The sequence below is a fragment of the Rhinolophus ferrumequinum genome, chromosome 3, assembly GCF_004115265.2.
Source record: "Rhinolophus ferrumequinum isolate MPI-CBG mRhiFer1 chromosome 3, mRhiFer1_v1.p, whole genome shotgun sequence".
In the NCBI taxonomy this organism is placed as follows: Eukaryota; Metazoa; Chordata; class Mammalia; order Chiroptera; family Rhinolophidae; genus Rhinolophus; species Rhinolophus ferrumequinum.
In genome coordinates this window covers 58,533,119-58,558,814 of record NC_046286.1, presented here as the reverse complement: position 1 = coordinate 58,558,814, position 25,696 = coordinate 58,533,119, and the positions used below count along the sequence as shown (strand labels likewise).

Sequence of the window (25,696 nt, the reverse complement as noted above, 5' to 3'; positions counted from 1 at the left end):
GGCTTCTAAGTATTTATAAAGTGCTAGCTTAATAAGAATTTATGTGAAAACTTAAATCCGTATTCTGTGGGGTTTGGTGGGGTCATTAAGAATTAAGGATACAGTGATCTGTAAACTTCTCAAGACGAAGGACATGTTGGAAAAATACTAAATAAAGCAATATAATGGAGAGAGAATAGAGGGGGAAAAATTGCAAGCTATGGGGCAGGAAGGTATATGAATATAGGCAAGGAATACATAAAAGCCCATGAAAAACAAATATGAGAGGAAGGATCAATGAAGTTTCCAAATGGGAGGCCAGAGGGGCTAAAGAAAAGCCACAGGTTAGAAAGAATTTCAGAAACTAACTTGGAGAAAAGATAACTGACTCTTTGAAGAGATTGTTTATCAGTTTTAATCCTGATACAGTCCCACTAAAATTCAGAAATAATACTAATCGCATTCATCAAGTCTATAGTTTTCGATTCTAACATGTCTGAACACGTTATCTACTTCAATTGTGTGTCAATTAACCAAACAAGGGGTGTGCTGGGTCCTAGCCTGGTGGTGGGAGGAAGGTAGATGGGCAGAAATGCCTTCAGAGAACCCAAGAAAGATGAGGAAAGGAAAGGATCCAGAGTGTAGCTTTTGACAGAGACAATTTGCCCAACCTGTATCTCCTGAGGGTAAGAGAGATGGATTCTAAGACCAACCTTCCAGAAGAAGGCCCCGTTTTGTTCTGGTAGCTTCCGAGCAATCTAAATTTACACCTGGGTATAAGTTAGTCACTCTACAGAATCTACTCCAAAATATGAAAAGGAGAATTAGAAAACTGATGAATAACACAGCTGGAAAGGCCTTTCAACAATGTACATGTTTTCTGACCTCTATCAAAGCAACCTATTCTTTGTGTGAATTTCTGTTTTTTTTATTTCCTTTTTTTATATCTGAACTCCTAACACTGTAAGCCAATTAAACAATCAAACATTTTAATGAAGTTAATTTTATATATTCTTCCTAAATACAGTGGTAAAAACACTGAGTTTTCAAAAATATTGGTTAGAGGTGGTTTATATTCTTTTTAAAAGGCTCTTATAGAACAAATACATATTTAACACCAGAAAAAATTTTGTTTGTATCTTCTGAAATACGGAAGCCAGTTATCTCCATCAATTATGTTAATTCATCCTAAAAATAAAATAACCTATACACAGATAGGCAGAATATACTGTTAAAAGAATTAAAATGACAATAGAAATGGTAAGTTTCAATTTATTGAGAGCTTACTATGTTGCAGACACTGTGCAAAAGGTTTTTAATGTGTTATATAATTAGTCCTCCCCCAAACCCTATGAAATATAGGGGTTAGATATACAATATCTACTTGTATTGATGAAAAAATTAAGATTCAGGTTACGTAGAAGGAAATTTTAATTGAAAATAAATTTCACTTATAAAAGTGAAAAACACTATAGCCAACATACTGATGTATATTTTAGTATATGTAAGTCTAAAAATATATAGGATCCTGAATTTAAAATACCAACACACACACACACACACACACACACACACACTTAAAGCAGATTTTCCTTAAGATTTGGGTTACTGCCCTGTCACCATGCTATGACGAAGGGAGCTTCTCTCTTTGAACTATTCCATCTATAAGATGAAAGGTTGGAACCAGTCCAATCCAGACTTTTCACTGTCAATGCCCAGTTTTATTTCTACTCCCTTTACTTTCTATGTTGAAAAATTTTGTCTAAAAAATTAGTAAATAATTTTTCCATTCTTTTACGGTACCACGTTAAAGGCTGTAAATCAGAACTTCAGGTTGACATGCTATAAACAGAGGTATTAAACTGACTCAATGAAATTCCAGTCAAAATAAAGAAGCCTGACATTGTAGTTGGCCCATGAAGTCGCACTGTAATGTGAATGATTTATTTAGGCCTTGAAATAAATACTACAACTAGATTCTATTGGTTGGAGTGAATATCAATTGAAACTGCCTCTCCTGGAGGGCAATTTGACAGAATATTTCAAAATATTAATATGCATATCCTCTGATCCAGCAAATCCACCTCTAGGAATTTGCCGTACAGGAATATTCAGTACTGAATGATTTGAGTACTAAGATATTAACTCGAATGTTGCCCATATTGGTAAAAAATAGAAAGAATAAATGATAATAATAAATGATAATAATAATACTAACAACAAGAATACTTATAATCAAACCCAGGTAGTCTGGCTATAGAGTCCATATTCCTGACCACTGAGCTGTAAATACATGAAAATGAAAGTACATACATACCAAGAAGCACTGCATGTATTAAAAGGAGTGAAGTGAAAAAAAGAACATTTTTTAAAATAAGGTACATCTATTTGTATTGACAAGGAAATATCTCCAAGACAAATTAAGTGGAAAAAAAAAAACCCCACAAAATAATATGTACAGTATAATCTCATTTATGTTTCAAAAACACTATACACTGTTGTAAGTAATGATATTCATTTTTAAATGCATAGAAAACCTACTGGAAGGATAAATAGTAAATTAGCAGTGGTTACATCTGGGAAAGAGAATAGTTAATAGGGTGAAGGAGGAATTTCATTTTTACTACATAAATTTTAATATAGTTTCTTTTTAACTAACAAGAATCTATATATTAGTTGTGCAATTAAAAAAAGAAAAAAGATCAATTATAAAGCTTCTCTTCCATTTTTTAATTTGACCTTCATTATTGTTAGTCATCTGACAATGAACCTGTCTACCAGTAGTTCTAGAATCACCTTAAAAACTTAAAAAAAAATACTAATGCCAGTGAGGTGGGAGGCGTGGGGCGGCAGTTAGGTGAGGCATGCCCTGATGCCCCGAGGGCCAACCGGGATCGAGCTGTCCCTGCGCATGGCCGGCCTGGCGCAGCGCTCTGACTGTAGCTAGTCAGTGTGTTATGATGCCATCTCGTACCAACCTGGCTAGTGGAATCCCCAGTGGTAAAGTGAAATAATCAAGGCTCTTCCTCCCCCAGCACAGATGATGGCTACATTGACCTTCAGTTTAAGAAAAGCCCTCCTACAATCCCACAGAAGGCCATTGCGCTCGCTACAGTGCTATTTTCGATTGGCACCTGCCAGGATTTTACCACCTGTGTATCGCCTACTACGCATCTAAAGGCTACGGGGGTTACTCCTACATCACATTCCAGACTTGGATGACTAGCATCCACCTCAGCCCTGAGAAGAGTCAGATGGGAGTGCGCCCAGCTTTAAGACACTAAAGGCGAAGGAATTCAGCAGTTGGCAGATGTTTTCCAAAACAAGGGCCAGACATAATGGGTCCTTCCGAAAGATGTTAATTGAACTTACAATTAGCTAATTAGAACAGGCTCTAGTTTTCACCTCCTGGCCCTGGCAAAAGCTCCCGACAAGTTTTTCCACAGGAACCTCTATCTTGAAAGCATAGCAATATTAGTTGCAGGGAAAGGAGGGAGGTTATTCTGTCGTGGGAAGGGTTTGCTACCACCGCCCTTTTTAGAGATGAGGGTTTCCTTTATACAGACTTCAATGTCAGTTTGTTCTTGTGGCAAATGGAAGAATGCAGTATGTCAAATTCCTTATTACTAAGTAATCTATTTTGAAAATAAGTATCTTATCCCCTATACTCATCTCTAACTTTGTGTCCTAATGGAACCCCTTGGCAAAATCAAATATCACTGTGGGTGCATCTGTAATAATTTTTACTTGCTTTCTTATTAACAGCAACTGGGAATTTTTCAAACCTCAGAGCAAATTTTCAAAATGTCCTAAGTACTTTCTCTGTTCACCAGTGCTTGGTCAGCTCTGATCTGGTTCACCAGTAGGTTGGCCAGCATATGATTTGGGTCAAGATGTTCTGTATATCTTGCCTTTAAGGATCGGACTTTTGGCTGTTTCCCAAGGAAAAATGTAGTTAAACAGTTGTTATTCAGAATTTATAACCTCGTTGTTAGCACCTTGTATTATGTCATTATGCTGAAGATCTCTGAAGACTTGGCCCGAATTCCTAGAGGACTAGACTGCCTTGATTTGATTCTGTCTCCTAGCTTGCAAAAAGAGGTTTATATTCAAAAGAAATTAACATGTCAAAATCTAAAAACTAATGTCTGGGCCCTACTCCAGACCAATTAAGTCAGAATCTGTGAGGTGGAGCCCCAGGCATCGTCCTTTTTAAATGTTTCCCAGGAGATAGGAGTATGCAGCTTGAGAACCACAGCTGACCCTTAAGCACCGACAACCTTACCAAGAAATTACTCTATAATCTCAACCACAAGCAATGTGATTCAAAACAGAATGAATCTCCCCAAACACTGTTTCAACAGGTCATTCATACTTGAAAGAAAGAAAAGAAGAGGGGACAGAAGGAAGGAAGGAAGAAAATGTATGTTCGTATCTTAGTTCCTTACTGGAAACTAGAAATGACTCCATAAAATTTCTGGTTGTGACAGCACAAAAATCTACAACCTTTTATTGTCACCAATTCCTGCTATTTTTTTTTTTTTTTGGAAGGAAAACATTGCAGAAACCTACTGAGTTTAGCTTCAGAAGTGGTTTTTGTTTTTCTGAGGCCATTATTGAATTCTTATTTTGTTCATCAATCAAGGATGGGTTCATTGTGTAAGTACTCGTGTCATCAGAATAGGTGATAATTTACAGCTCTTGAATCAACTGCTGCTTTCTCTTAAGTTTCAGCCATCATTACCAATCAACATTTATGGAACCCATAACTTGTAATTCTCCATCTTTTGTTGCCTGCATAAAATAATTTGTGAAAGCATATATATATATATATATATATATATATATACTTGTTTAGTATGGATATACTCCTGTAAACATTTCTACTAATTGCCATTCTGTTGGCTCTTAAATAGAAAGTTACTTTCTTATGGATACATATATAAAAACAAGATCTCTGCTTTTCATAAACTCTATTAGCCATGGGATTTTTAAAAACTCTAAAATTTAAACTATGTATCATCTAACAGAGTGCCACATATAAATTAATTACTGCTCAGATTTCAGTACTTAGAGAAATAGAAAATCCATAATAGATGGTCTACAATCCGAAGGATAGGTTTTCAATATTATTTTTGAAAAGCAAAATTAAATCACTGTAACTGCCATTCAGTTCGTTCTGGTGCATGATAAACAGCAAATGTCTAGATGGCTCTATATTGCCTAGTTATGGTCACAGTAAGTAAAGGTCAGTCTGTTCTGGCGTGGAACTAATGTGAATTCAGACTCTAAAACTGCTGGCAGTGGAAATGAATCCTCCACGCTTCCTGCAAACCTGTTTTCAGATCATTTACTAAACTAATATGAGATCTGTACTGGGTTCAAGGGTATTTTTTACTTACCAACTACTGTTCTAACTTCTTTTATTATCTATGATGAGAAATTACTAAATACCTTGCCTGTTAGTGGATTTAACTACTTATAATATCCATGCAATCATTTAATAAATTCAAGCAAAAAAAAACAACAAGAAACACTTAATATCTACTATATGCACAACTTTGTACTGGATCTTAATGAAATGTATGTGAATAGTTAGCTGGATAGTAAGATATATACAGTTATACATTTTTTCTTGTTCGATGTCTTCTGACTGCTTTTCGGACTGTCTTATGTTTACCAGTTTTTGGTCAGTTTCTGATTAATGTCATGGTCCCTCATCTGTATTGTAACTCCAGATCAAAGTGCGCCAAAGGATCTTGAAAACCAGCTAAACTACAGTTAATAGCTTTACTCACAAACCTTTCATCATATTATAAAAACAAGAAGATGGAAAATGTGGGGGACAGATACGTAAATGGCAGGGCAGGTTATCAAGAGAAACACGGATGGAACATGTAGCAGTTTTAAAAAAGAGGACATGGAAAAGGAGAAAAATCATTGGAGAAATGGGGGCAAAGGGAGTGTTTTTCATGTTAAGGACATTTTAATCAGGTATAATTATAAGCCAGACATTTTTGTATTTCATTCAATTATGTTTAAAAGTACTGGGGAGAGGTGGGTGGCCGGTTCGATTCCCACATGGGATGGTGGGCTGCGCCCCCTGCAACTAAAGATTGAAAACGGCTGAGCTGCGCCCTCTAGATTGAAGGACAAAGACTTGGGAGCTGATGGGCTCTGGAGAAACACACTGTTCCCCAATGTTCCCCAATAAAAGTAAAAAAAGAAAAAGTACTTGGGAGATTTTGAGGCAATTCCATGGAACAAAAACCATTTGTTGAGAGTTTGCTAGTTTGTACCATAACTTAAGAAAGAGCATAATAATTAATTACAGGTCATAAGTTAAATCTGTATTTGAAATAGAAATGTTATCTCTCTTTTAGATGACAAACAACATCCCAGACAGGTAATCTGTTCTGCTAATGGAAAAGTTGAAAAAACAAGGACAAAGATGTACTCAAACACAGAGAGCTTAATGCTTCCCAATTTCTTGGGAGTAAAAGAAGTTTGTTATGAAATAGAACCCAATCTCAAGGCAGTGGGCTCTCTGCCAGCACGGCTTTCATGATCCCAAGACTACTAAGAAGAAAGTCCAGGTCAGGGGATACACACACACACACACACACACACACACACACACACACACACAAACACACACAAATAAAAGCCACCCGCATTTTTGCAGTGGCAGTGTTGTAACTAGTAACTATCAAACTGCAGGTTTAAATTCATCCTTGTTGAAGCGAAAGTCAATTTATGTACCATATTTGGTCATACTGACTTTGGGTATAGGGTAGTTTTAGAAGGTTAGGGCTGATATCAAATATGGAAAGACATTTAATATTTAACTTACCATGAAGTGGTCAAAATTAGGTATTTGCTTAGATGGAAGAATCAGATAATAACATGAAATCTGAAAATATTGGTTCATTTATCTATGACAGCAGCCATGCTGAAAACTTAAAACCCCCATGGCTGCTTGCTTTTCACCAGACCATTTCACATTCGCCAGTGTCAGAGGTGTGACATCTGCTGTAAATAAGCATCGGTCTGGCCTGAAGAAATACAATTCCACTACCGCTTTTGTGTCAACTTTTATAAATGTTTTTTTCTTGCTCATCACATGATTTCTTTTAGGCTTTGGCTCTGTAAACCAGCCTTATTTTTATGGTTGGCATTATTTCACAAGTCATTCTAAAGTGATATCTTTTTACTACTAAACATTTGGCTAGAAGCAAAAGATACTTTAAAAGAGCAATTTCATCACGATTATTTGAGAGGCAAAGCACTAATTTGTTATGTAGAGAAATTAATGTAAACATCAAAACAATATATGAATTTAAATACATAATAAAATTATTTTAGGTACACACACACACACACACACACACACAAACATATATATGCAGGTATACAGATAAGGACTGCAAAAAAAAAGTGACTAGCTCATATTTTTGTCACACATACCTCTCTGTTAAAACATAGAAGGAAGAGACAGCATGAGAAATTCTGAAGGAAAGAAAGATGTACACAGTGAAGACTCAAAGTCATTGGAGAGACTGAAGAACTGTACAGAATAAGGTTAGATAACAGTTCCAGAAGTGCACACTGGTTATTTGCAAGCTGAAGGCAAAAGAGGGCTCAATTGAAAGATGCTATCCCAGTTTTAGCCTAGTGGTTGTTGTTATTGTTGCTGTTATTATTATTTAGCAAAATGGATTAGTCAAAGCTTTGAAGTTACCATGACTGAGTTACTTTGGACGCAAATAACAATGTTGGTAGTATTTGAGTTTCTATGAAGATAGTGTTAAAACACTTCCCTATTGTTGTATAGCTAAATTAATATTACTACTGAATTATTACTGTATTACTGAATTAGTAAGAACTATGAATATGCTTTCCATTTTGATAAAGATTATTATGAGTAGCATAAAAAATTTTATAGAGGACCCACTGTCCTAGAGCACACTGTTTGGTGTGATCTATCTAAAATGTACCCTCAGGATTAATTCATGTGCAAGAGGCAAAAGGCAATTGTGTCAAACCATCTCCCATTTCTATAGCTACTCAGGACTCAGAAGCAGTTAAAACTATTCTGCTGAAATCACCAAGGAAAGCCTTCTTATGATCGATAAATTTGATCTCCTATTCCAGCACCAGCTACTGCTGAGGAAAATGATGAAGTACAGATGAGAAGTAAATGACCTCTGTCCACTTTCCCTCTAGCCCAATTGGTCTTCTTGTGACTGACTATATACTTGTACTCGTATATTGCCTTTTGCCAAGAATCAGCAGTTCAATTGTTTGCCATAGGTGGGTAAGTGAAAATTGAACAAGGAAAATTGCTACTGTGTTCGGGTAACCTCCATAAACTGTGATATTATCTTCTCTTTTCTGCATAGGTCTGATTTTGAAAATTAAAGCTTACGGTACAGTAATGTAAGGTAGTCTTGGCTCATGGCTACTTTCCCCCCACGCTTATGGGTTGCAGCTACCCTTCATGTCATCCAGTTTTTTATACGACTAAAGCTTGATGGTCAAACTGCTAAGGGATCCCTGCAGATCTTTTCTCTGATCACTGATCCCTTAAACAATCTTATTTCCCTATTTGAACATCTTAAGGCTGTGATCCTATAAACACATGGCCATTGATATAAAAAGAGACAGCTGTCAAGCCAAGGATAGAAGTAAAACCTGAAAGTGTAGGTATGAGAAGAGCAGATAGGTTCCTGGACAGAGATGGGATTGTTTACACATGACCAAATACTCTTAATAAGTGTTACCCATTAACAAATTTATTCAAGCATATTCTATAAGCCAAAAATTGGCTTATCTTGAAGGTAATTCCTTTAGTATTTGAACGATGGAGTTTTCATTTCCTTTGGTGATCCTTTCAATTTGGCCAGTAGAAATTTACATGAAAAATTTGATTTATTCTCTCAGTGAGGCAAAATAAAGTCACTGAATACTTTGTCTATGTTTTTCTGACCAAAATAGTCTTGAAAAATATCTTGCCACGTGTGGAGAAAGGAGGCAAACTTATTTAGATAATACTTGATTTTTTTACTCTAAAAATGTATGTATTTCGGAAAACTAATAAATATTTGAAATATGATAGCTGCAAATGGCAAAGTGGTATTTATTTATCACACTGACAGTGACGTTGTCTTTATATGCTTTATTTTCATAATTTAATTGAATACAACATATGTATAGGGGAAAAGTTGTGCTTCACTGGAAACTGTGCATTGTCTAGATCTGGCGCTCACACTATGTATGCCCTGATTCTGATTCTATGGGCAGTACTTGACCACTCTTTAAGATGCTGGTAACTGACAGCCATGCCTAGAGAGAGGCCAATTCTGTCCTGTCAGGTGGAGGTTCAACTGACTTCCCTTACCCATCGCCGACAAAGCTACTGTGTTTCCCCGAAAATAAGACCTAGCCAGATCATCAGCTCTAATGCGTCTTTTGGAGCAAAAATTAATATAAGAGCGGGTCTTATTTTACTGTAATGTAAGACCGGGTCTTATATAATAAAATATAAGACCGGGTCTTATATTAATTTTTGCTCCAAAAGACACATTAGAGCTGATGGTCTGCCTATGTCTTATTTTCAGGGAAACACAGTAGCTTTGCCTTCATTTGCATATTAATTTCAATATTCCTGATCTACAAATGTGTTCTTTGGATTCTCCTTTGAACTGGTTATAACATCTGCCTATTTTCCTCATTTAATTGAATTAAATAAAATCTTTAACACTTGCTCATTTTACATCTGTATGACAGTCATGATGTTACCTTTCGTAATAATTATCCTTAATTTCCATACAGTAAATATTCATCATAGAAACCACTAGATGAGATGCAAACATCATTATGACATGGTCCTTGCTTGTCTTTAAGCATAGAGAATCTAGAAAAGAGGAAAGATAAACTGCACAACTAACTTTAACCCTCAGGGTTACTGGACCCAATTTTAGTTTTTGTGTTTGTTCTCAGTGATCTTATTTTTCCTATACCTTGAAACATTTTGTTCTTTAATAATCCTGGGAATTACTTCCAACTGTGCTAAAAAGGAGCTTAAAATAATAAGAAAATGTAAATATTTTCCTAAAAAACATACAAATGCCCAACAGGTACATTAAAAGTTACTCAACATCATTAAAATCAAGGAAATGCAACTCAAAACCATAAATAGATATCATCTCACACCTGTTCGAATGGCTGTCATCAAAAAAGACAAGTGATAACAAGTGTTGGCAAGGATATGGAGAACAGGTTGAAACCCTTGTGTGTTGTTGGTGGGAATTTCAATTGGTGCAGCCACTATGGAAAACAGTATGGAAGTTCCTCAAAAATTAAAACTAGAACTGCCATGTGACCCAGTGTTCCTTCCTTCTAGGTACATATCCAAAGGAAATGAAATCACTATCTTGAAGAGATATCTACACCCCCATGTTCACTGCAGTGTTATTTACAATAGCCAAGACAAACAATATAAGTATATATTGATGGATGAAAGGATAAAGAAAATATGAGATACATATATATAGATAGATGTCATGCGCTACTTAATGACAAGGATACATTCTGAAAAAATGCACCATTAAGCACTTTCGTCATTGTACAAACATCATAGAATGTACTTAACATGAACCTACATGGTATATAGCCTACAATACACCTAGGACCCTGAAGACATTAAGCCTATTGCTCCTAGGCTACAAGCCTGTAGAGCATGTTACTGTTAACATTTTTTTTTTAATCATACCTCGTAGAATTAGAAAGAGTAACGATAAAAAGCATAGTATAGTAAATATATAAACCAGTAATACAGTCATTTATTATCATTATCAAGTACTATGTACTGATGTTACGTGCTATACTTTTACATGACTGACTGAGCAGCAGGTTCGTTTATACCAGCATCACCACCAACACATGAGTAATGAATGTGTTGTGCTACATTATGTCACTAGGCGACAGGAATTTTTCAGCTCCATTATGATCTTATGGGACAACCACAGCATATGATCTATCGTTGACTAAAAAAATCATTGAGGTGCATAACTGTAAACAGTGGAACATTATTCAGCCATACAAAGGAAATCCTGCCATTTATGACAACATGGATGGACCCTGAAGACATTGAGCCAAGTAAAGTAAGTCGGAGAAAGAAAGTACTACATTATCTCCCTTATATGTGGAATTTGAAAACAAAAAAAAAAATCACACTCAAAAAAACAGTAGGTAAGTAGTTGCCAGGCTCGGAGGGGCTGGGGAAAATTAGGGAGAGGTTGGTAAAAGGCTGCAAGATAAACTTTCAGCTATACGATAAATAAAGAAAGAGGATCTAATGTAAAACGTAGTGATAATACAGTTGCTAACACTGTATTGCATTGAAATTTGCTGAGAGAGTAGGACTTAAATGTTCTCACCAAAATATTAAATAAACAAACAAATATGTGAGATATGGATATGTTAATTAACTAGATGGGAGGAATTCTTTCACAACGTACATCAAATTATTATGATGTACAATTTTCACATGTTAAAATTTATGTCAATTATACCTCAAAAATACGGGGGGTCGGGGTGGGGGGAGAATATTTCTTTTATAAGACTTCATGTCACCTTAATGCTTTTTCTCTTCTCTCATATTTCACATAATTTTCCCTTCAGTTTGCCTACTTCTGGACTGGCTGTACTGGAAAACATTGAAACAAGGTCAGGAAACTTTGGGTCTTGTTTTTAGCTCTACTATTAAACTCCCCATCTCATTTTCAAGATGGTGCTAGGACTTGAATTCTCTTGATTCTCTCCCATTTGATCTGTCTATTTTCTTGTTATCTCTCTACCCTCATTATGGGCAACTCAGCCCAGTTTTATGACTTTCTCCAAGAAATATTTGCCAGCCTAGTGATCAATGGGAGGTAGAAGAGACCCAAATGTATCTCGAGTTGGTGTTGGCAAGGTGGATACTGGGTAAGGAGAAGAGGGTGAGGGGGACTACTTTGCTTGTAAAAGCATTATTGAAATGAGTCAGTCCCAGCTGGGAGGAGAGACAAGTGAGATAAGAAGGAACCCAGAGGATGAAAAGGAAGGAGTAGGATTTCAAGTACCTAGACTCAGTAGTCTTCTCTAATTTCGTAACCCTAAATGTCAATATACTACATGATCATCTGGAATCGAGATTATATAAATTACTACTCAACTGCCTCATGCATCTTGGAGTTCAAAACTATTGACAGAGAACTTAAGTTGTTTAATGTTGCTCTGTAGTGTCTCCACAATATTCTATTAATTACACAATTAAATAATTTTCCAATAATTGGGAAATAACCATTTTGAACTTGAGGCTCTCACAAAAAAAAAAAAAAAAAAAAAAAAAACAGAAATAAAATTTAGGAATTATGTGATCACCTAGAACGAAAGATGAAAAAATAATAGAATAAATCACCACTATTTCATTATACTTCAGTTTTCTTATTGTACTACCCAAAGTATTGTTTGATTATTCCAGAAGATACAAAAGATGCCGGGAGGCTTTTTCTTTTTCCTGAGACACATTTTTTTTTGTAGCTTTTTTTCCTTTTCCTTTTTCATTAAACACAGCTGAGAATTCAGAAAATTTCATTTTCTGTCCATAATGGCAAATAGAAGAAAATTGACAGATGTTTCCCAAACATTAGAAAATAAGAACACAAATACAAAAAGACAGATAGCGGCACTCCAGACTCTTAATGATGTAGTGAAATTTATTGTATAAGGTATATCTCTGATTATGAGTCTTTAGTATCCGAGATATATTTTCTCAAACTCAAGAATTGAAGAGTGAACTATATATTTCTAAAGACAAAAAGGAAATGTGTTATGTCCAGTTAGTCACTCTACAGGGAGGATATCATCATACAATATTTTATGACAAGAAATTGTTGCTAAAATGATGTGTAACAGTACTATTTCACCTTTTATCAAGTTTGTGCTAGGAAATTTACTTGATATGACTTAATGAGTGGACAAACTGTCTCAGGTAGAACATACAAAGAAGAAAAAATAATTAAGGAAATAAATTGAACTGCAGTGCCAGTATCAGACTTAACTTCCTCAAAGTCAAACATGCATATTTTAGGAAATAGGTCTACCAAGGTGATTCACTACCTCAGAGATTGCAGGAGACTTTTTCAGAAATGTACACTACATATTTTTTGGAAAATCAGTAGAGTCCAGTAGAAAAACAGACAAAAGCCTTGAACAGGAAATTCACAAAAAGAGAAAGAAAAATGACGTAAATACTTTTAAAATACATTAGCAAAAAAAAACCCTTTAAAAATCAATCATACCAAAAAAAAAATCAATGAATTATATTTTCTTTAAAGTAGCCTGTAAAAATACTGTTACCATACCACTGAAAACAACTACAAATAATGGAGAAAATATTTTAAAAACATCTTTTGAAATGCATTAGTGACCAGGCAAGAAAGTAAGGAATGCTTGGAAGTCAAAAATAAAGCAAAGGCAGATAATTACGTTGGTAAGTGAAGAAGCATTGAAACGTATTCTCATCCTGGAGACATCTACACTTGCTTGTTACATTAAGCTTTGACCTTGTAAGGGGGATGATGGAGCAGAGGATTCAGGGAACAAAACCTAGGACTTGTCTGGAAATTTAGTCTAATAAGACATTCTGCCCCATAGAGCTAGAAGCCCTCTCACAAAACTACTCAAAATATAAAGGTAAATGAAAAAGAAACTCATCTTGAAGAAAGGGACGGCATGAAAACTTTTCTACCCTCAACATGGTGCTAAGAGGAAGAAGAAAACAAGTCTCCCCTGATAACTGATAACAGATAACCACAACCCAGACCGTGTATGGTGCTGCCGCTCAAGTGGGGATATGGCATGAGTTGAGAATTTATTGTAAAATGGTTCTATTTGGAACCTCCAGGCACATGACAAAGTAAACACACACACATAAAAATCCCTGGGAAAAAAGCACCTTTCATGTCAGGAGCCAAAGAATTCCAACAGATAAAATTCCAAAAAATATGAGAGGTTAAAAAAAAAAAATCATAAAACAGATAAGAAAATAGGGCACCATAAACTAAAGCCAGGAGAAAAAGACCCAAAGACTTCAGATATTAGGTAGATCAGATAGACTATAAAATAAATATGTGTTGGTATGTTTAAAGCAATGGTTTTTAACATCAAGCAAATGTCTGCTTTTCATAATAAATATTTTTGTAATGCCCCTATTTCTATTGTGAAATTTTAAATAATCGACACACACACAAACACTACACTACACATACATACACACATATTCTTTAACTATAATACACAGAAGAAAAAGTAATTTACAGTAAAAAAATACATTTTTCAATTAAAAATGCAGTAATGAAACCACACTAGAAGACATAATGAAATTATCACTTGTTTATGATAAATAAATTTGAATTTCAGAGATTCCATTCCATAACAATACAGGAAAACGAAAAAAAAAGAGGTACAGGGGAATACAAGAATAAAAATTGGGGCGGCTGGATGGCTCAGTTGGGTCGAGCATGAGCTCTTAACAACAAGGTTGACGGTTCGATTCCCACATGGGCGACAACTAGATTGAAAACAACAGCTTGAGCTTGGAGCTGAGCTGCGCCCTCCACAACTAGACTGCAAAAACAAAGACTTGACATCCTGGAAAAACACACTGCTCCCCAATATTCCCCAATTAAAAAAAAAAAAAAAAAGAACAAAAATTAGTGTGAATGTACCTATATATAACGAGAAAGGAAAATCGCCTTAACTGAAGCAGCATAACGTATCCAGGCAAATATAAAACACAATCATATAAAAAATAAAAAAATACAACAGTCTTCAACTGAGCTAGACCTACTTTTCAAATGAGCTAGACCTACTTCATAAATGCAGTATCCAATTAATTCCCCATGTTGTAACATGGTAGATGATAGTGATGAAATGTAGCGGAAAACCTGCCATGTATCTTTTAACTCCACCACATGCTGAGACATAAATTCAGTGTCAAGTATATAAATAGACCCTGGAAGCCATATCCTTTAATAGCTGATGGAGAATGGTTGTGGATTGGAAAACAAAAAATTATACAAGAAGTTATAAAGAAATTGTTTCTGGAGACGGTATCACAGTTAGGCTAAAGAATAACTTGTAACCCCCAAATAAATAATTTCTACATGTAATTTTTAAAATATAGATTCTTTATCTTTGTGTTACCAAGAAAATTAAGAATACATAGGTTCAGTGGACTTCTGATGATGACAGACTTACTGTTACTAGACTTATTATTCTTCAGTAAACAACTATAAAACTGGAAAAGATATATGAGGCAACTATTTACAAGCACTGGATGGAACAATAGGCAGTTGAACACTGTAATGCTTTATAGAACGGGACAATTTAAAGTAAGCACCGTGTTTAATCTGGCTTTGTGCCTGAGTAGACTTTTGGGAAATGAGGGTGCAGAAGATGGAACCCAAGCATAGTACAGTGGTGTCAGTGAGCTAAAGAGGTATAGATTGAGCTCAGGGTTCATGAAACAATTCGTGGGACAGACTACAAGAGAAAAGAGATCTGTACAAAAGAGAACCTCCCCACCCCCATACACAGAGACTACAAAACACAGCAGAAAGAGACTGTTGTTGTTTGATGGAGAGATAAGCAGATACCCAAAGGTCACACAGTTCTGGGAAACAGCAGAGTTCTCAGCCAAAGTGGAGAGACCACATTAGACTCTGAGTCCAGCACCTTGGGCATTCAGTTAAGATCCCAGCAAGCTTATACCTTATGAATAAGGAAGGACCATACCTCAGAGGAGGGGCCACACCTTGGTACTAAACACAAAAACAAAATAGAACCACATTAAACTAGAATAAAAACAAGGCTGGCAGAATAAAATCTACCAGTAATTCAACTGCCTGTCAGAACAAGACTCAACACCTTGTGAACAAGATAAAAACCCAGCCTCTCAGACCCTCTACGAGCTATCAGCCACAAAATTATACATACAAAAAAACCCCAAAAAACAAGACTTTTAAAGAAGCAGGGAAAATCAACCCACATTGAGGGAAAAAAATAGTCAATAGAAGAGACATTTAAAAGACCCAAATTTTGGAAACAGAAGAAAAGGACTCAACACAGCCATGATAAGTATGTTCAACAACATAAAGAAGAGCACAATGAATGAACAAATGGGTAATGTTGGCAGAAAAAAAGAAAACCATAAAAAGTAAACCAACTGAAAATTTTAGAACTGAAAATTGGAAAAGTCACTGGTTGGATAAGAACATCTTAGAAATTGCAGGAAAAAAGAGTCAGTGAACTTAAAGAGAGATTACAAAAAAAATACAAACTGAAAAATATGACTGAAAAATATGAACAGTGCCTCTATGACATGTGGGACAATATGAAATAGTGTGATATACCGGGGGTGCCAAAAAGATGTATACAAGTGGACACTTTGGTCAACATTGCTCAAGCAGTAGTTCATCATAATCAGAAGTGTCTGAACGCTGAGGGTAACCACTCTGAGCACCTCTTGTAATTCCAGAAGTCTACCGTGATTTGTATTTATCTTTTGTTATCGGTATATATTGAGTATTACAATTTTAATAGTTTTTTCCTTTCTTGAAATGTGTATACATTTTTTTGGCACCCTTTGTATATGTAATGAGAGTCTCAGAAGAAGAGAAAATAGTGAAGAAAAAATACTATAAAAAATAAAGGCCAAAAATTGTTGAAAGTTTACAAAAAAAATCTTAGTTCAACAGATTGAAAAAGCTTATAGAACCCAAACATGACAAACACAAAGAAAACCCACACTGTGGCACATCATAATTAAACAACTAAAAACCCAAATAAAGGAGAAAGGGGGGGGAAAGGTACACTTTATACTGTGAAACAAATTAATAAATGACATTTAATATCTTCTCAGAAATAATGGAAGTCAGGTGACAATGGAACAACACACCTTCAGAGTAGTAAAATGAAAAATACTTGCTGAGAGAATACATAACCAACAGACTTCTACAAAAAGACATGCTGAAGAAAAAAGGTTCTTCAGGCTCGAGGAAAATGTTACCACATGAAAACTTAGATCTACACAAAGGAAATGAAGAGAACTAGAAATGAGAGATGTATATGTAAACATAAAATGCTACCTATTTTCTACTCTTAGTTCTGACGTAAATATCAATTTAAAGCAAAAGTAGTAACACTTAATTGAAGGTTGTATAAGATAAGATGAAGTAAATACATGACACAATATCACAAAGGATAACATTAGGAGTAAATGAAATTATACTAATTATACTTTTGTATGGTTCTTATAATTTATTGCACATGAAACAATATTAACCAAAAAGACAGAACATGAAGAATAGACAAACAAAAACCAAATGATAAAAATAGAAAACAAATAGCAAAATGATAGATTTGTATCAAACGATATTAATAATTAAATACAAATAGTCTCAGTGTTCCAATTAAAAGGCAGAGATTATCAGGTTTCATAAAAAAATTAAAACCTAATTGTATACTGACTACACGAGACACTTTAAAGTCATAGGCATGTTGAAATTTAAAGGAAACAAAAACATAAACCATACAAACAATAATCATGAAAAGTTGGTATAGTTAATATTAGTACCAGACAAAGGAATACTTCAAAATGAGATATATTACAAAAGAAGTGGGAAATTTCATCAACACAGAGGTTCAATCCATCAGAAAGTATATTATTCCCAAATGTGAATGAAATTAATCTGCTATTAACAGAGTTTCCAAACACAGGAAGCAAATACTGTCAGAACTCAAAGGAAAAATAGAGAAATCCACAACTGTAGTTGGATTTTTAACATCCCTTTCTCAGTAATTAATAAAACAAGCATGCGTGTACACACACACACACACACACACACACACGATATAGAAGATATGAGTCACACTATCAACCATAATTATCTAATAGACATTAGAAAAAAATAAACTCAGTATCCAGATTATGCATTCATTTCAAGAGTACATGGAACACTGTCCAGGACAGAACATATCTGGGGACATAATGTAAGTCGAAATAAATGTCAAAAAGTTGAAATCATATAGAATATGTTTTCTGACCACAATGGAATTAAGTTTAGAGATACATAAGTAAGACATACAGAAAATCTAAAATATTTTAGAAATTACACAATACACTTTAAAAATAACACTTAGGTCAAAGAAGAAATCACAAGAGTAATAAAAATGAAAATAAAATACGTTAAAATTGGTGGGATGCAGCTAAAGAAGTGCTTAGGAGAAACTTAAAGCTTTAAACTCTAAGCCTTAGAAAAGAAAGGCTTAAAATTAATGGGCTAAGTTTTTACCTTAAGAAGCTAGAAAATGAGCAAAATAAACCCAAAGTAAGTAATCTGAATTATATTCAAAAAAGGTTGCGTAATTTCTGGGTTACTGAGGGAAAAAGGTAAAACAAGAAAACAAACAAAACCCTGATGGAGATCCAAGATGGAGGAGTAGATACACACTGTGCTTGCTTCAGCCTATCAAAATTACAACTACATTATAGAAACAAACAACCTGGAGAACCATCTGAAGTCTAGCCAAACAGGAGTTTTATAACTAAGAATATAAAGAAGAAGCTACGCTGAGACTGGTAGGAAGGTTAGAGACGCCAAACAGGTTGGCTCCAAACCTCTGTGTGGCGGCTAAAATCGGGAGAGATATCTCGGCCACAGAGGTTCCCCATGAAGGAGTAAGGGGCCACAGCCCCCCACACCAGGCTCCCCAGCCTGGAGTATTGGCGCAGGGAAGTGGAGCCCCTACACCTTCAGGCTGTGAAAAACAGTGGGGAGTCCAACCCATCTGGGTGGGATGGGAGGCTGCAGGAAACCCAGACATCCTCTTAAAGGGACCCAGCAAGGACTCACCCTCGGCTCCAGCGGAGGGTCGGTGACTCGGGAAGCATCGGAGACATACGGGGAGAGACTAAGTTGTGTAACTTTGGGGTGAGGACTGGAGAGACAATCCCCATTTTCCCTGTGTGGGCAATTCTCCCATGCAGTTGGCAGGCAGGTGCCATCTTTCCTGTGTTAAGCCCGCCCCTACAGGCCAAATCTCAATCTTATTGGTTTGGTGAGCTACGCTACGCTCGCTCCACCCTGCTGACTCACTGAGACCCTGCCTTACCCAACTTTCATACCGCAGGAGGCTTTATCAGCAGCTGAACCTTAGGGGACCCAGCAGATGGCAGCAGGCCTCAGAGTGTCCTGGCTTTTTGCGGAGCTACCCCAGACCCAGTACTGGTGGCAGCTGTCCTCCATTCGCAGTGATTCCAGGTACAGCACAGGCAGCGACCAACTGTGAATTGCTCTGTAGCTCCAACCACTTGGTCACAGGTAGTGGCTGACCTGGGCCTGCACCAGAGCCCTTCCCAAGAGGCCCCAGAACAAACATACTTAGCGGATGGCTTCAGACCACAGCAGAGCACCAACCAATTAGCCCCACAAGTGGCACACCCAAAGGGGTGTCTCAAGAGGCACCAGAGCTTGTTAGGGTGAATCCTGTTCCGTGGGGTAAGCCCACTGCACAGCAGCCCATAAGCTGTGGACGTGGCCAAACACCACAGCCAGTTAGCCTGAGGGTCAATACCACCCACTGAAATGCCAACAGCAATCAAAGCTCAACTATAATAGGAGGGCACACACTACCCACACAAGGGACACTCCTGGGGCACCTGGTTGAGGTGACCAGGGAGACTGTGCCACTGAGCCCCACAGGATCCCTACTACATAAAGCCACCCAGAAAAACTGGGAGACACAGCAGCCCTACCTAATACATATGAGGTCAGACAGTGAAGTTCACGAACTCATCCTAGAAAAAGTGCTACACAACTCATTGCTTAATATCACTATGGTCACCTTTGAAATACTCCCCTTGGGAAGCTATGTACTGATGCCAGCACCTAGTCCATCCTTCAAAGCAAGTTTGGAACTCTTTTTCTGGAATGACCATCAGAGTTATCGCCGTATTACCCTTGATGTCCTGAATGCCATCAAAATGTCTTCCTTTCAATATTTCCTTTATCTTTTGGTAAAGAAAGAAGTCATTGGGGGGCAGATCAGGTCAGTAGGGAGAGTGTTCCAACACAGTTATTTGTTTACTGGCTAAAAACTCCCCCGCAGTGCCGTGTAAGCAGGTGTATTGTTGTTATGCAAGAGCCATGAATTGTTGGAGAAAAGTTCAGGTCATCTAACTTTTTCATGCAGCCTTTTCAGCACTTCCAAATAGTAAACTTGGTTAACTGTTTGTCCAGTTAGTACAAATTCATAATGAATAATCCCTCTGATATCAAAAAAGGTTAGAAACATTGTTGCAACAGGTTCGGGAACTAAATTGTCACAACCTTGTAGAAAGAAACACAGAGAGGCAGCCCAAATAAGGAAACAAAGAAATACATCCCAAATGAAAGAACAGGAGAAAACGCCAGAAAAAGAACTAAACAAAATGGAGGCAAGCAACCTATCAGATACAGAGTTCAAAACAATGGTTTTAAGGATGCTCAAGGAACTTAGTGAGAAATTCAACAAAGAGACAGCAAGCGTAAAAAAGACATAGAAACCATAAAAAAGAACCAGTCAGAAGTGAAGAATACATAACTGAAGAATGCACTAGAAGGAATCACCAGCAGACTAGAGGAAGCAGAGGATTGAATCGGTGATTTAGAAAACAAGATAGCAAAAAACACTTTGTCAGGTGTTAACGACTAAATTGTGTCCCTCCAAATTCATATGTTGAAGCCCTAATTACCAATGTATTCAATGATATGGACTTTAAAGAGGTAATTAAGGTCATAAGGGTGGGGCCCTATTCCAATATGACTGGAGTCACACAAGGGACAAGTGTGCAAGGAGAAACGGCCATGTGAGGACACAGTGAGAAGGCACCGTCTGTAAGTCAAGGAGAGAGGCTGCAGGAGAAACCAAACTTGCTAACACTTTGATCTTAGACTTTAAGCTTCCAGAACTGTGAGAAAATAATTTGTTGTTTAAGCCACCCAGTCTGTGGTATTTGGTTATGGCAGCCCTCGCAGACTAAAACATCAGACAAATATTAACCAAAAGAAAACTGGTTTTAATAATAATATACAGAAAATACACTTTGAGGTAAAAATATATTCTGAAGGATGGAGAAAGATGCTATGTAATGAGAAATGGTTCAATTCATAATTTAAATGTTCATATATATATATATATATATATATATGAAGCAGATCAGGAGAGAGAAATTGACAAATTCACCACTTTTGGATACTGAGTTGAGCAAACCAGCTGTAAAAGACATTTTGGAATTATAGTGACTAAAAAAATAGGTTATAAAGAGCTATATACACTTTAGCAAATACATACATATGTAAATGCACATGTACGCCCCCACACACAGATTGAAAAAAGATCCAGAAAACTATATACTAAAGTTTTCATGTTGGTATTCTGATGAGAGTATAATCCTTTTTTTTTTGGAGGGGGGGGTCTTGTGTGTATTTTTCAGTTTTATATAATATACATTGCCTATATAATAACACAGTTTCATTAAAAAAAAAAAACTGAAAAAGAAGCAAGGGCAAAGGGTATGTTACAATATCCTGTCCTTCACGAAAAAAGAATATACATTTACAATTAATTGTATGGATGTTTTAAAATCTCTACAATAATAAACAAGAAAAGTCATTAACTCTTGGGAAGATGAAAACTTGGAGATGGGAGAAAGGACTTTTAAATAAATAGGAATATATGCTGTCTTAAAGACATGGTTATTGTGAGTATATAAAACAGAGTTACTACGTTTAAATGTTATGTATATTACATATATGATTTCAGAAACTTTAAATATTACACCAAACATCTCAAGGATGGAGGATCTGGAGAAATCATCTAACCCAGTGACCTTTTAAATGATACTACTTTGATTTCAATCTCTCTTTTTCCCCAAATTAAGAACAAAAGACTACCTAACATGTATATAAAAATGATTTCTCTTGCTAGATAAGGAAGTAGTCATCTAATCTAATTCTGTCACCTATAAACACTAGAAACAACCCTTTGTTAAAGTCACCACTGACCTCCATCTTGCCAAACTGAATGGATGCTTCTCATTTTACTTTCTCAGCAGCATTATCAACACAGTCAATAACGCTTTCTTTGAGACGTTAGTCTCTTTGAGACATGGCTAACGAGGAACAACTCTCCTTATTTACCTCCTCTCTGCCCACTCTTAGCAGTAGCTTCTATTAGGTTGGTGCAAAAGTAATTGTGGTTTTCGCAATTATTTTTAACGTTTTAAACTGCAATTACTTTTGAACCAACCTAATTTTTCAAATTCTAAATTTTCTCAATCCTCAAAGTACTCTCAGCCATCCCCATGGCTTTAAATACTATCAGTACACTGATAGCTCCCAAATTTATATTTCCAGCCCCTACCTCTGCCTTGAACTATCTATTTGAGATCTCTGCTCCAGAGGCAGCTCAAACTTAATATATTCAAAACAGTACTTCTGATTCTCCGACTCTGGTTGCCCCCATCCTCATTCTCAGTAAATTGTACCATCCTTCACCCAACCGCTCACACCAGAAATCAGCAGTCAGCCTAATTCCTCTTTTTCCCTCACACTTTGCATCCAGTCTATCAACAATTCTTGCTGCCTCATTCAAGTCATGTCCAGAATCTCATAGCAACCTCTTTCCACGTTCACGTCCATGCCCCTGTCCAGGCCATCATCACCCTCCTCTAGCAGCATTATGGTAACAGCCTCCAAACTGGTCTTTCTGCTTCTATTCTTCCTCATCAAGATCCCTTTTCCACACAGCAGCCAGAGCAACTTTTGCAAAACAAAAACTAGGTCACGTCACTCCTTTCCTCAAAACCCTTCAAGGGCTATCCATGTCACCAAGAATAAAATTAAACTTCCTAAGAACTACGGCCTACATGGTGCTATATAATCAGGCCCTCGCCAATTTCTCGGCCCTCATCTTGCACCTCTTCTATCAGTCACATCACTTTTGTCATGCTGACCAGTCTAGAGACCCTTAAACAGTCCCAATTGATGACTGCCACAATCTTTGCGTAAGTTTTGCCTCTTGAATAGAAATCACTCTCCTCCAGAGCTTCACGAGGCTTGTTCCATCTCTTCATTCAGGTCTCTCTCTACTCAGATGTCATCTCCCCAGGTGTTTCTTGACCACTTGACCTAAAACAATCCTACTGTCACCCTGTCTCCTTACCCTGTATATTTTTCTTCACAGCACTTACTACCACCTGACTTTACATTATGCATTTATTTGTTATTTATTTATTTGCCTCACATTAAAATGTTTGCTCCGGAATGGCAAAACCCTTACATGTCGCATTCTCAGCTACATGCTCACTTCCTAGAAGATGCCTGGCACACAGGAGGTACATAGCAAAGGTTGGTGGGATGAATGATTTTATAGATGAGATAACTGAGGTGCATACAAAGTCAACTATCCAAGGTCACAGGTAGTTTATTCAAGAAATATTTACTGAGGACTTATTATCTACTACACTTGTTGCTTGGAGCTAGATATACAATGACGAATAAGGAAGATCAGATCCTATCCTCAAGGACTGCTCACATCGAAAGAATTCAGATTCTAGGTCTCATGGCCTACTGCTCTTTCTATTACACACCTCTTTGAAACTTTAAAAGTTTTTTGAAATGGGCAGAGGACCTGAACAGACACTTCTCCCAAGAAGACATACAAATGGCCAACAGATGCATGAAAAGATGCTCAACTTCACTAGCTATTAGGGAAATGCAATTCAAAACCTCAAAGAGATACCACCTCACACCTGACAGAATGGCTATTATAAAAAAGACGAGAAATAACAAGTGTTAGAGAGGTTGTAGAAAAAAGAAATCCTCACACACTGCTGCTGGGAATGTAAACTGGTACCACCACTATGGAGAACAGTATGGAGTTTCCCCAAAAAATTAAGAATAGAGCTACCACATGACCTAGCAATCCCTCTTCTGGGTATCTACCCAAAAAAATCTGAAAACATTTATCTGTAAAGATATATGTACCCCTATGTTCATTGTAGCACTATTCAGTGGCCAAGATATGGAAACAACTTAGGTGTCCTTCGATGGATGATTGGATAAAGATGTGGTACATATCTACAATGGAATACTGTATGGTGGTCACCAGAGGGGAAGGGGGTTAGGAGGAGAATGAAGAGGGTGAAGGGGATCAAATATATAATGATGGAAGGAGACTAGGTATTTTTAAAATTGAGGTGTAATCTATTACTTTCAGGTGTACAAGATATCGTTTTCAGTGTACACGATAATGATTTAATATTTGTATATACTGTGAAATGTTCACCACAGTAAGTCTAGTTAACATGTCACCATACATAGTTACAGTTTTTTTCCCTTATAATGAGAACTTTTGAGACCTATTCTCTTACCACATCCCTATATGACCGCATTTAAAATTTTTTAGATACATTTAGTTAGCCTAGGTGAGCCCTATATACTTTTTACAACATCATTTATAAGTCTTACATTTTATACCATGTCTTGAACTTCCAAATAAAACAAAGTAAAAGTACTACATTTCTCAGATATTTTGGAGATCTCTGACTCACACAAGAAAAAAATTTTAAGAAAGTTAATGAGGTATATAATTGACCTAATAATATAAAAACAAAGTGATTTAAAAAAAATTTTAAATCATTTAGTATTAATTAAAATTACTAACTATAAGAAAAGGGCATTTCAGAAAATTTAATAAAAATAATACATGGATGAAAGAATATCTAATGTTTAAATATTTTTTTTAAAACACAGTATTAGATAGTACATCATATATTGATCATTTGGAGAAAGATACAGTCAAGTTTACAATTCTAAATTACGATTTTCCTTATAATCTCGTCAACTGGACTTTGAAGTAATTTTATTAGCATTGTCCAAGTATATGCAGACATTATAGCTTTTTAAAATTTTAAGAAAGTTTAATTTAAAACGTGTGGATTTAGGGTCACCCAGAATGTAATTAACAGGCCTACCTATATAAATATACATAAAAATAGAATAGACATACAGTGCCTTCAAGTACTCCTATAATTTTTCTCAGCCTATCATGGGATTATGTATCTGCTTTTTCTATTACTACTCTTAACAGCTTAAGTGTTAGATTATTCATAAATACATATGTCTGTAGCATTACTTTCCCCTTCTACTCATATCTTTGACAATATCTTTCTTATACATCATAAATCTAAATTTTGCTTATTACACAGTTGTAGATATTAAATGTCAGAAGTAAATTTTAAAATAAATATGAACAGAAATTAAACTGTTACTTTTAAAATAACTTCCAATGGAAAGTTCCAAAATAACTTTCATTCTTAGAGCATGAAAAAAATTAAATCAAGCTATATGAATAGTTTATAGCTATTATTAGATTTATAGAATCCTTATGGAAATTAAAGTTTCTATTAATAGTATTGTACCTCAGAATAATCAACTGCAAAACTAAGATTCTGTACCACAGGAACTTAATGAATACAATAACTTATGTTCCTAGCAAAATATCAATGGGAGTCTCCTGGTAGTGATGGGAAGACTTGACAAAGTGATTTTAAAATTCATCCAGA

At 36.0% G+C, this 25,696-nt stretch overlaps 1 protein-coding gene and 1 pseudogene across 1 annotated transcript in view; one reads left to right on the top strand and one right to left on the bottom strand.

Moving 5' to 3' along the window:
* LIN28B (lin-28 homolog B) overlaps positions 1-25,696 on the bottom strand; it is a 97,420-nt gene that overhangs the window by 4,577 nt on the left and 67,147 nt on the right. The window lies entirely within an intron of this gene.
* LOC117020589 (transmembrane protein 230-like) lies at positions 2,937-3,205 on the top strand (annotated as a pseudogene).